Source organism: Podarcis tiliguerta (genome assembly GCF_965153285.1).
Source record: "Podarcis tiliguerta genome assembly, chromosome: 6".
In the NCBI taxonomy this organism is placed as follows: Eukaryota; Metazoa; Chordata; class Lepidosauria; order Squamata; family Lacertidae; genus Podarcis; species Podarcis tiliguerta.
In genome coordinates this window covers 29,734,692-29,746,810 of record NC_139539.1, presented here as the reverse complement: position 1 = coordinate 29,746,810, position 12,119 = coordinate 29,734,692, and the positions used below count along the sequence as shown (strand labels likewise).

The window sequence follows — 12,119 nt, the reverse complement described above, 5'->3', positions numbered from 1 at the left end:
CCATTTAAAATCTGATGGAAATATATCTCCCTGCCATAAAAAAGAGGGGGAAAGACCCCTTACCCTCTGAGCCAATACTGGACTAAGAATACCCCAGACTTGTTCATGCAAGAGGATGTATCCAGGAGTAACCACAAACAGGGTGCTATTTATCCTTGGGCAAGCGCTGCTCTAACGTCAGTTTTCTTGCAGATTTATTGCTAACACTTTATTCAGTGTCCCCCCTCAAACCAATTTGAAAGCTCTCGCAGAAATGAAGCATACAATACATACATATTCCTTACAACACACCATCTGAATGCTAAGTACAACCCTACAAACAACCTTATCTTTTTGCCTCCAAAACAACTCATCAGTGTGTACGTGCGCAGAAATTGCATTGACAAATGTAATGTTATGCATTCTGTGGGTGCTACACATTTCTAAATTCCTGGAACCAGTAACTGTTAGAATTTAATCAAGGCTCAGAAGGTTAAACCTGGGACCAGACCCATGTGAAATCAGTGAGTGTCAAAAGCTTGTTAAGCTAGTCTAAGCTTTCTGTGTGAGGTGATAATATGGGGGATGAACCATTAACAAAACAATGGATCAAAGAAACAGAGAGGGGACTCCTCCCTCAACAGATAAAGCCAGGGTTTACAGTAGAGAATTGGAGCAATGTGAGTTAGAAACTTAGGTTAGGAAGAAGCTATGTGACAGAGACTCAAAGCAGCAGGCAGAACGTGGTGTTTGATGTCTGTTTAGATCCAGGGCTATGCCTATGGGAGAAACAAAGCCATCTTGGGGTGCTAATGTTCTGAACCTCTCCATCATAGGCACTGGTGGAGGAACAGGGGGGGGGGGCGAGGGGAGTGCATTGCCCCCGGCACCATTGGGAAGTGGGATACCAGCGCGGCTGCCCCCTAAGACACACGATGTGCATGCCTCTGCAGGTGGCATGCTACACCCCTGGGACACGTGCCAGCCATGCCCCTGCCAGCTCTCCGCCCCCAGTGCCAGAGCATGCAGCCTCGCCACTGATCATAGGCTCAGGCTGTATATATGTGTAAATAAACAATATATCATAAAGCAGACCAACATCCCAGTGAGGCAAATCAGGGCACGACCTCAACAGAGGCCCCACCCCGGTTCCCTCAGGCCCCAACCCCTCCCTCGACTCTCGGCTCCCTCCCTCCCATGAGGCTCACCCCTCCCCCTGCACCACACTGCTGACCATGGCCTTACACACTTTCGCCCACTGCTGCTGCCTTCACCTCTGCAGCGGCGGCCATGGCTGTTGCTGCTTCAAGGGCTGCAGAGACTCAGCTTTTCAGCTGACGTACTTCCAGAAGCCAGCACCGCTTCTGGAAGGAGAAGGGGGAGTGGCTGGCACATGGGCACAAGGTGAGAGGACACTTTTGGCCCCGTCTTTTGGTCCAACTATCTGGTGGGAGGCAACTGTCTCGCACCAGAATGTGGGACCAAAAATGTGTGCCTTTTACTCTGGAACAGCCAGAGTTCAGGAGCCAAAAGAAGATGTTTGGGAATGGCATCAGAAGCCGGGCTGGCTTCTGTAAATCCAGGTAGTTCCACTTAAAACAGGACAGCTGCGCAGTGTGCATAAAGACACCACAGTCCTCACTGTGCCTCATTCCCCAAAGGAAACATGAACCTTGGGTGAGTACCTGGAAACCCTGGAATCGGGGTGGCGTGCAACCATAATGTTCTCTGAAATTAATATTATGATTCAGTGACCAAAACCCATTTTCTAAGAATTCAGAGAAGGCAGTGGGAAGGAGCTTACAAAGCAGTTAGAAACCATATATTCTTTTCTGTGAACATTTTGTCTGCAATGCATTGCAAGCAGTATGAGTAAGATGTTCCCCTGTGTAGGCTGAGCTTTCACAAAGTTCAGTGCATTTTCTCTGGGGGGTGGGGGCAAGGCGATGGCCTGGAGAATTCCACCCCAATTCCAGGGTTGAGTGGTTGATGCCTCCTTCCTGGTGACAGAGACTACCCTGATGCTAAATGAGGGGACCTGAACTGACCTCAATGTGGCTGCCATTTTGAGTGAAATAGCCTAGAGTTCCTTTGACCTTTTGAACCTGGGCTAGCTTCTAAACTTTACCTCTGAGCTCTCAAGCTACCAGCAGTCATTTCTTGAATGCTCAGTGTTTTAGCATGCAGCTGCATGTATGTAACTCATTATGTCCATTAGAAGAGGGCTAGAACTGGGCATATCAGATTTCCTTTAAAACATGCTGATAAGAGAAGGAGGCTGCCTAGCTACAGTGTCCAGAAGCTCTGTTTTTGCTCTCTGCAGTTTCCACAGTTAAAGCAGTTTGGGTGGCTCAAATGGTAGCCCTCTGCTTCTGGGAGGAAAGCATGTCAACCCTGCTGAAGCAACATCTTCCTACCATCATCTTGGAGCAGAGTTAAAATGGTTCTTAATACAGTACAGTGCTCTGTTATCTGCACTGAACAGGAAACGAATGCTAGAGCCATAAGACTGAACCTCTTGTGTATGTGGGTAACCGGTACCTATTAATAGTCATTAGAGCCAGCATATGAGTATAACATGATGGGTCTTTTTATCTATATCCAGTAATTCAAAGGAGTCTCATGGAAGAAGAGCCATCCATCAATTTCATTTTAACAATCGACGTGGTGCACTGTTTATGTATTTGTCCCTTACCATCCTATTTATCTTCCAGGAGATGTGCTGATCAAGGAACTATTAGCAAGAATGGTCTAATGAAAGAACATTAGAACTTTATCATCTGGCATTAGCATTTAATCCTATATTTACACATCCTTGCTCTAAATACACTCTCTGCACTTACACTTTGCTGCTTCAGAGGCCTTCTGTCTCTCATGCTATGCCAGCTCCACTCTGGGTTTTGTCTATACAAAACTGAACTTGTTCTGCTGACAGGTGCAGCTTCTGCTAAGTCTTTTGATCATTGCACAAAACACTCATCCTGATGTCTTTTGATCTAAGCAGTGCACAGAAAATCTAAGGCTGTAGATTCATACTTCCCTATCCCCCTCCCCCTCACTTCCGGGGTTTAAATTGGAGGCTTTGTGGCTATAGATAAATGGCTCTAAATTGTTTGTCTTTAACTAATGCAAGTTTAATAGAAGCCGCTCAACTCAGCCAGCCTTTTGGAAAGCTTGTCTGAAAGCTTAAAAACTAGGAAGGTTTTCCTGCTAACTGATGGAGGGGAATGTCAGTTATGTAGGTGTGATATTACTTGTAGATTAAAGCTCTTCTTCCATCTCTCCCATAACAACTCATGTTTCTATGGAGAGAGTTAGCCTCTACATCGTATTTTGACTTTCTGCTATGCAGATCTCACGAAGCAACAGCATCCTTCCCCTGCTGGTTTGCAAACACATCTGCATTCCCTCTCTGATACCAAACCCCAAAGGGAATTTATATTGTGAATTTGTAAGGAGTAGGCTATATGCCCCTGTGTCCTTTCTAATTCCTGCATCCAACAAGGATCTAACTGCTGGAGTAGCCAGACAAGTTTCTTGGTAATGACATTGTAAGTATGGATTGTTAAGGTAACAGAGGAAGTGGCTGTCTGGTAGAAGACAAATGGTGTTGTCCCCTCCCTCAACTGTTTGGTAGTTAAAAGAACAAAAAGCCTAAGTTGAGGTGTGTCAATTAGAAGCTAGAAGCAATGAAGCAGGCTGGACAGCTGAAACACAAAGCTATGCCTGATTTCTGCTGGGATCCCAGACCATGGCTATGGGAGAAGCAAGACCCTCTTGGGGTGCTAATGCTCAGAAGCCCCCCATGGCAATGAAAGCAACTTTCTATTGGTAGCTTTGTGGAGGATCCAAAGTGCAATTCTTGGGGAATTGGAAAAAATGACCAATGATAAGGGGTAAAAATGAAGAAAATGAAAGGAGGTTGGATAAAATGGGGGAACGAAAAGGAATTTTGTGAAAGTGAGGGAGTGAAAGGGGACTGCAAATTCTATTATGTTGTATATTTGAGCAGGTAGTCAATAAATAATGACTCATCTGGAATGCTGGCTGCGGTGTGTGTGTGTGATTTTCCTGCATGGATTTCCCTTTTGAGAACAATGTTTACAGCTTGAGATTGTCTGACTCATCCTGGAAGTGCCATTGTTCTGTCTAGTTTGTATTTGCAATTCTATGGGATTCCCAGTTGGTTGAAGAAGCCTGAATCCTGAGTCTAAAGCAGAGGTTTCAGGATATCAAAACCCACAGCTGGTGCTTTTTATTCAGTACTCAATTCTGCTACCATTACTGCAACCTCATTTCCTGAGGAGAAATGAACTTTCTGGATCCTCATGATGACCTCACTGACAAGATGGTCAAGCATACAGAAAGCAACCACAGGATTGTATATAAGGTCAAAGAAGGAAGGTCATCCTTTCATATGGTCATCCACCACAGCCAATCCTGTCTTCAGCCAAACCTATCCTGAACACAAAATGGAAGCAAGCAGTGAAAGCTACGTAACACCACCCAGCTAGTACTGGCACACATCCCCCAAAAGATTGACCACAAGACAACACATCCCTCTGGCAGAAAGAGGTTTCCTACCCCTGAAGGTCCCTGTGCAGAAAGAACATTGAACTGAATGAATGGAGATTGGGGGCAAGGCTAGCAGTCCACTTTCAATCCTCTCCCCCATTCAGTTGTGTACAGAGCACACGTCTGCACAATGCTATGTAAGCCTTTCTTCACTTATACTGGTCCCAAGCCATTTTGTTCCTTCTTGGGAATAGGGGGCCATTAGACTACAATCTTTGCAGCATGGATATCATAATGAAAATCTTATTTCTTCCTGGACTGGTACATCAATAGGCATTTTAGTATCTGAGGAAGTACGGCTGCATGCAAAGCATGGAATGGGCCCTTCACTCTCAATTTTTCTCCTGCAAGATAAGTGATAACTTCTTAATGTATGTTTTCAGTCTGGTAAATAAGAAGTGGCTACAATATACTGTGGTGCTCTAAATAGAATTTTATCCCCCAAACCCATTAAGTATATGTGAATGGGAATGGAGTCAGATGTGCTGGTTTGTATAAGTGGTACACCCTCTCCTTGCTAAATCCATTCAGAAAAGTATCGAAATCCATGTAGGGTCTTGAATGCACTGTAGAAAGGTTTTGGCTCTTAAAATCAAACTTGGATTAAGCCACAGTGGTATAACTAGTTTTGCCTTTTTTTATAACATGGTTGAACAGATCTGTGGGAGCAACTAAGGTTTGAAAGGTTTATTAAACTCTGCTGGAAACCCTTAATTCATTCACATATTCTTATTTCAGGCCGCAGTCCTATACATGCATCCCATCTGGACTCTAACTCCCATCAGCTCCAGCCAGGTCAGGGATGATGGCAGTTGGAGTCCAACATCATCTGGAGGGCACCAGGTTCCCCATCCCTGCTATACATGCTTAGAAGAGGGAAGGGCTGCCCAAGACATTTTGGCACATGAGGTGGACCCCATCCCCACCAGGGCAGAAGGGGTAAAGGAATATCTACATCAGGAACGAAGTGGGAAAGGAAGATTGACATTGGGTTCTGCTGCCCCAGTGGATGCTGCCATCTGAGGTGGTCGCCTCATCTTGCTTCATGGGGCTTAACTCACCAGGGCTTCCTTCTGTTGGATTCCGAGCCTTTATCAGGAGAAACTGGCAACTCTCCCAGGCACCCGGCTCGGTCTCCTGTTGACCTCCCGGTCTGCTCTCCCGGCAAGGACCAGGCAGAGGTCGCGATAGGCGATCCTTCTCAGCGTGAGAAGAACACACCACTCTTTCCTGCCCCCCCGGCAGGGGAAAGAGATAAGACAGAAACGTATTTACATGGCTTTATTCCTGTCTTTGCAGTGTTACAGAAAACATGTCTGCACTCATCAACCTCCAGCAGACGACTCCACAAGCACTTCCTGTGCAGCTCATATTACACTCTGAGCTAATTCCGGTGCTGTCTGTTTCCCACAGACACTCCCAACATCACATGACTTTTCCAAGCAATCAGCTTGCAGCATCATTGCTTCAATATCGTAACATACTCCCCCATTTGATTCAATGTGTGCTGCGAGATCCAGAGAAGAAAACAAACAGTTGTTATACATATAACACTCCCCTGTTGTTTCAGTTCCACCCTTGGAACTACCCGCCACTGGTTTCCCCAGTGTACCTCTCTGGTTGTCTGATTTCCAAGGAATGAGTGCATCTGCATTTCCTTGGCTAGTGTTGCGCTTAGCAACTCCCTGTTGTGTCTCTGTCTCTGACTTAGACACCACTTTACCCTGTCTTGAGTTGTCAACAATAGTAACACATGCTACAGCTGAGTTAGCAAACTCAGGACTCTTTGGAGAACCAGTTCCAAACAGTGGTTCATCCTCCACCTGTGAAGGTCTAGCCATTGTGTGAGATTTCCTCTCAATGACTGTGTCAACTGAGCTCTTCGAGCTATCACTATCACTCTCAGTACCACTGTAATCAGTAAAATCATCATCATCATCTGAATCGTCCTCAGTGGGATATGTGTGAACAATTACTCTCTCCTGTTCAGGAGCACTCTCTAGAAATTTTGTGAGAATCACCTGACCAGATTCAGACAAAATTACTCTGTAGAGACCCTTTTCATAACCCACAAAAATGCCTCTGGCATTCTTCACTCCATCTGGAGTTTCTGTCCTGATTTGAGATCCAAAAACCTTAAAATGCGCGACAGAAGGTTTTCTGTGGAACAGCTTTTCAAAAGGAGAACATTCCATACCTTTGGAAACCTTTCTCACCCAACAGTAACAATAACATGATAGAGACTCCGCCCAAAACTCATGTGGCAAATGTGAACTCAGCAATTGCGCCTTCATCCCATTTTGCAATTCTTTGTTCACTTGTACACAGACACTTCTGTTCCATGCATCTGCTGAAACAGCAACCTTGTGCCTTATTCCTTTCTTATGCAGGAAATCCTGAAAATCCTGTAAAAGAAAAACTGGCTTTTCATCTGTGAAAAGACAACCAATGTTAGCATCATGAATACTCTTAACCTTGCCACAAAACTCTTTAAACCTTTCTAAGGCTTCTTCTGGTCTGTTCAACATGAATAACCACACGTAATGAGAAAAATGATCCACACACACAAGATAATATCTTGCATTGCCTCTAGAAGGTGCTAGAGGACCAATCACATCAGCATACACTCGCTGAAAAGCTCTGGTTACTCTCGTAGTCTTCGTCGTACCTGCAAGAGAGATCATGTTAGATTCAGAAGCATTACATTTTATGTAATCACTTTCATCAAAAGTCAACAAATACAGTCCATCTTTCTCTCTGGCAGAAAGATACAGTTCTCCTTCTTTGAAGATTTTGCAGCTTTCTTCATCATAGGACAATTTCAGTCCTTTCTTTGTGATCTGCGACACACTCAGCAGATTGTACTTTAAATCAGGAACCAAGTACACATTGTTTATAGTCAAGTTCAGACTTTCAAGATACACAGTCCCAAACCCGATCGCTTTCAGCTCCTGGCCATTGGCCAGTTTCACAGTGAAGCTTTGCTTCTTAAACGTTGAAAACAGTCCTCGGCGCGACGTCATGTGTTGCGTGCAACCCGTGTCAATAACAAAAGCGTTCTCCATTGAAAACTCGGCTTTTGTTGACAGCAATGCTTTTCCAGGTTTCATCTGGGACTTGGTACGACTTTTGCCTGACGCCTCAGGCTTTGCAGAGCTCCCCTTAGCTCCTTTCTGTTGACGTGGCTTCTTACAGTTCCGCTGAAGATGCCCAGTCTGTCCACAATTGTAACAACGGACAACGTTCAAAGCAACAGCCTGTTCTTCACTTGCCATAGCAGTGGGGGTGTCAGGATTCCGAGCTTCTCTCCCCCTGTCTTTGACATCTATTGCGGCAAGTCTGTCTCTTTCGTTCAGAACGACTGAACAGATTCTCTCCACGGTTAGATCGGCCGCTGGTAGGGAACCAAGCTGACTTGCAACGGTTTTATAAGTCCGATTAAGGCTGTTAATAATCATGAAGCAGAATATCTCTTCCTGTAGAGGGAAATTGCGTTGCGCCATCTGCTGGCGTAAGAATTTCATCTCTGTTAGATGCGCTTGTACATCTCCATCAGGCGCTAGCCTCAGATTGGTCAGCTTTTCAAAATGCAGCAACGCTGAAGAACCAGCATCTCTTTGATGTATTCTACGCAGCGTTTCCCAAATCTCACGTGCGTATTCCAAATCCTGAACATGCACGAGCTGATCATCTGAGACACACAGAATTATAGCCGTCCTGGCTCTGACATTCTGTGAATTCCAACCTGGCGTTGGTGCAGGAGGAATGGGGTTATCAATCACCCCAAAAATCCTCTGATTCTGTAGCAGGGCTTTCATCTTTACTGACCATGAGGCATAATTGTCATTAGTCAGTGGAGGTGGGTAAGGTAAGCCTCCCCCCTTCTTGGTATCCATTTTGAATCCAAGCCTCAGCTCTCACTCTCAAGCCTTGTAAAATCCAAGAGTCTATTGGATTGTTTACTGCCTTTTTGCACCTGGCAGCTAAACGCAGGCAGCTCTGGAAAGTCCCTTCCAAGAGTAGTGAGATAAGTCAAAACAAACGCTGGAATGTTTACCCAGTATTTTTCCAGCCTCTCCACAGTCCCAGCCTCTTCCGGTGGCCAGTGACTTTCTACTTCCTTTTCTAGCTAGCTATCTCCGAAGTAGCTGAAAAGATTGACGTCTCGTTGCTTAGCAACTGGACATTCCAAACTTGAACAACAAGCCTCTTATCTTTGCCCTGGTATGCGAAGTATGTGGCTCTCTCTCAGTGCCGTTTCTAATCCAAGAAAACAGCTCTCGTGAACCAGAGAATCTTCAATCTGCGTTCACTCTTTTAGCCCATAAAATCAGCATACCTTGGGGGTTCCGTTGCTCGTTAGCTTATCAGCAAAACCGATTGCTCCGGTTCTCTGCCGGTCTTGCAGCTTCCATCCGCCCGCTACCATATCTTCCCTTATCTTCTAGCAGAGGATGAAGTTACGATCCACCAACCTCTTTCGCTGCTTTCATGGAACGAAACCATCCTCTGCTACCAGATGTTGGATTCCGAGCCTTTATCAGGAGAAACTGGCAACTCTCCCAGGCACCCGGCTCGGTCTCCTGTTGACCTCCCGGTCTGCTCTCCCGGCAAGGACCAGGCAGAGGTCGCGATAGGCGATCCTTCTCAGCGTGAGAAGAACACACCACTCTTTCCTTCCCCCCCGGCAGGGGAAAGAGATAAGACAGAAACGTATTTACATGGCTTTATTCCTGTCTTTGCAGTGTTACAGAAAACATGTCTGCACTCATCAACCTCCAGCAGACGACTCCACAAGCACTTCCTGTGCAGCTCATATTACACTCTGAGCTAATTCCGGTGCTGTCTGTTTCCCACAGACACTCCCAACATCACATGACTTTTCCAAGCAATCAGCTTGCAGCATCATTGCTTCAATATCGTAACACCTTCTGAGTAAGATTACACAGGATTGCACCATCAGTCTTTTGTAGGACACGAAAGACCTGGAAAATAATAATAATAATGTTACACCCTTTATCTTGATTGTCTGGTTTTTACAAGTCTGCTCTTGCCTTTATTATATCATTTGATGCCTTCTCTCTTTTTTAGCATTTTGCTTCAATGTTTTCTTTCTTGTCATTTGGAGTCCCATTAAGACAGCAACCAGGTGAGCCTCTTCAGTAGCCAGTTTACTGCAATATGGTTTTCTCTGTCTCATGTGAACCTTGCAAAATCCTTCATGAATTTTTTGTTCTAGTTAGCAAGCATCATCTAGTTATGCATCTATATAGATTAAATAGTAACTGGACTGAAAGCACAGCTCAGGGAACAAAAGTGCTCCATATGGGAACAATCTGTAGTCTAAAACATATTATTTCAGTTCTCAGTTTAATTAAAGTTTATTTTAAGCTAGTCCTCATCAACTAATGAAACAACTGTCAGTGAAGAATTACAGCTAGGCAGCCGTTAGCAGAGTTTAATCTCCAGCAGACACAAAGCTTGGAATGCAAGAGGTACCTGCATAAAGTCTATTGAAGATAGACAGCAGTTTAACATTATTCAGCTTATGAATATCGATGCAGCAGTGATACAATGGCAGAATACAAACTTTATCATTAAGTAGGGATGTTGAAGAATTTCGACAAAAACAGAGATGGGAGTGGAAATTGCTGATGTTCATTTATTTGTCCCACGTCCAGAATGGAAATCAATCCAGTGTATATGATCAGTATTCACTGCTGTTGTTGCTGCTTTCAGTCCACGAGCAATACGTAAAATTTCCCCCCATTTGCATTGCATTTCCTTCGCATTGAAATGAATGGGGTGGAAGAACATAATGGCAATGTAATTTACATAAACTATGCAAGTTGTATAATTTGCTGCAACAGACAGTGGGATGAATAATACTGGCAGATGAACTGCAGCGGAACAGAAACAGAACGTCATGCAATGAAAATGATACCTTTTTACATAGTAAAGGTAAAGGGACCCCTGACCATTAGGTCCAGTCTGACCGACTCTGGGGTTGCGGCACTCATCTTGCTTTATTGGCCGAGGGAGCCGGCGTCATGTGGCCAGGATGACTAAGCCGCTTCTGGCAAACCAGAGCAGCGCACGGAAACGCCGTTTACCTTCCTGCCAGAGCGGTACCTATTTATCTACTTGCACTTTGACGTGCTTTCGAACTGCTAGGTTGGCAGGAGCAGGGGCTGAGCAATGGGAGCTCACCCTATCGCAGAGATTCTAACCGCCAACCTTCTGATCGGCAAGTCCTAGGCTCTGTGGTTTAACCCATAGTGCCACCTGCGTCCCATACCTTCTTACATACCTATCATTAAGTGACTGATCCATGTAGGTCCTACCTTCTAAAATATGGGTCTGGCTACTCCAGTTATTTTGCTGTAATAGTTTTATGTCAGGGTTGGGAATCTTTTTCAGCTCAAGGCCCTCAGCCTTTAAATGTGTTTCAGTATTGGCACTTTGAGGTCAAGATATCATTTTAGCTTCTTCTGCTCTTTTCCATGCAAAAGACATTCCTTAACCCTTATAGGCCTAATTGGGTAGATGGTGTTATCTACTTGTGGCTCTTGGAACTCTCAGTGGTGGTGCTGTTGGAGGTGCAGATGGGAACAGTAATGGGAAAGTTCTCTTCTTGCTGCTGCCACCACCTCATTATACTCACAGTAACCATAGGATATGTGTGACTAAGCACCAAGCAAGGGTAACTAGAAATGGGCAAATATGTCCATTTCAGTTTCTCTCATTTTCTCATGTTTCCAACTTTTAGTTCAGTTCTCTACATTAGTTTGCAATTATTATTTAAAATAAGCTTTCATGAAAATTCAAGAGTTTAGTGCGAATTTCTCCTAAAATGCACATTTATATGCAATTTTGCCTAATATACATGTTTTTGCAAAGCAGCTCACTCTAATATAACATTGTTGTATGTTATTTTCATGAATATATGCATTTTTATGCATACACATTTTTGCACATATTACTTGGCTTGAGAAGATATTGTTTCATAGACTGTGAATTAGCTAGGTTCACTTTTAAATGTGAACTGAATAAAATTCTTCATCCATCCATGCAGGTAACACAAGATTTTGATGTACAAAGGGAGCAGGCACATCTCCTCACCCAAGAAGATGACATCAATGGCTCCTAGCAACTTAGTGCTTCAGCTGATTAGTAGCCAATAAATGGACTGTATAAGGAAATATTCTTGTTTTAGCAATGAAGGAGGTCAGGACAACTCCTAGTACCGTAGCAAAATGGCAAAGTACTGCCTTCTCCCACTACCAGAAGCCTGGTTTCCAGTCTTATGTATTGTAGCTGTTGCCTTTCTAAAATATATTTTGCTCCAGTAAATATTATGGTTTCATTGGAAGAACTATTGACATCATTCATGTGGCTTAACTGTTTGCTTCTTAATATAGCTCTGTTTTTCATCTCTCTCCTAATAATAGTATCCACAAAAAATTCTGGAAATTTAAATCTTGTGCAATGATTATTGAACCCCTAGTTAGGTATCCACATTTTCTTTATTTAGACCAGGAAACTTGACTGCCATGGAAAGGCCA

The 12,119-nt window shown here is 44.2% G+C and overlaps 1 long non-coding RNA gene across 1 annotated transcript in view; it reads left to right on the top strand.

Moving 5' to 3' along the window:
* The window catches only part of LOC310679238, a 29,019-nt gene extending 17,122 nt beyond the window's left edge, over window positions 1–11,897 (top strand). The window contains exons 2-3 of the long non-coding RNA XR_014512173.1: window positions 9,646–9,703; window positions 11,630–11,897. This is a non-coding gene — a long non-coding RNA (uncharacterized lncRNA). The remainder of the gene's footprint in view (window positions 1–9,645; window positions 9,704–11,629) is intronic.
* Window positions 11,898–12,119: the final 222 nt, after the last annotated feature.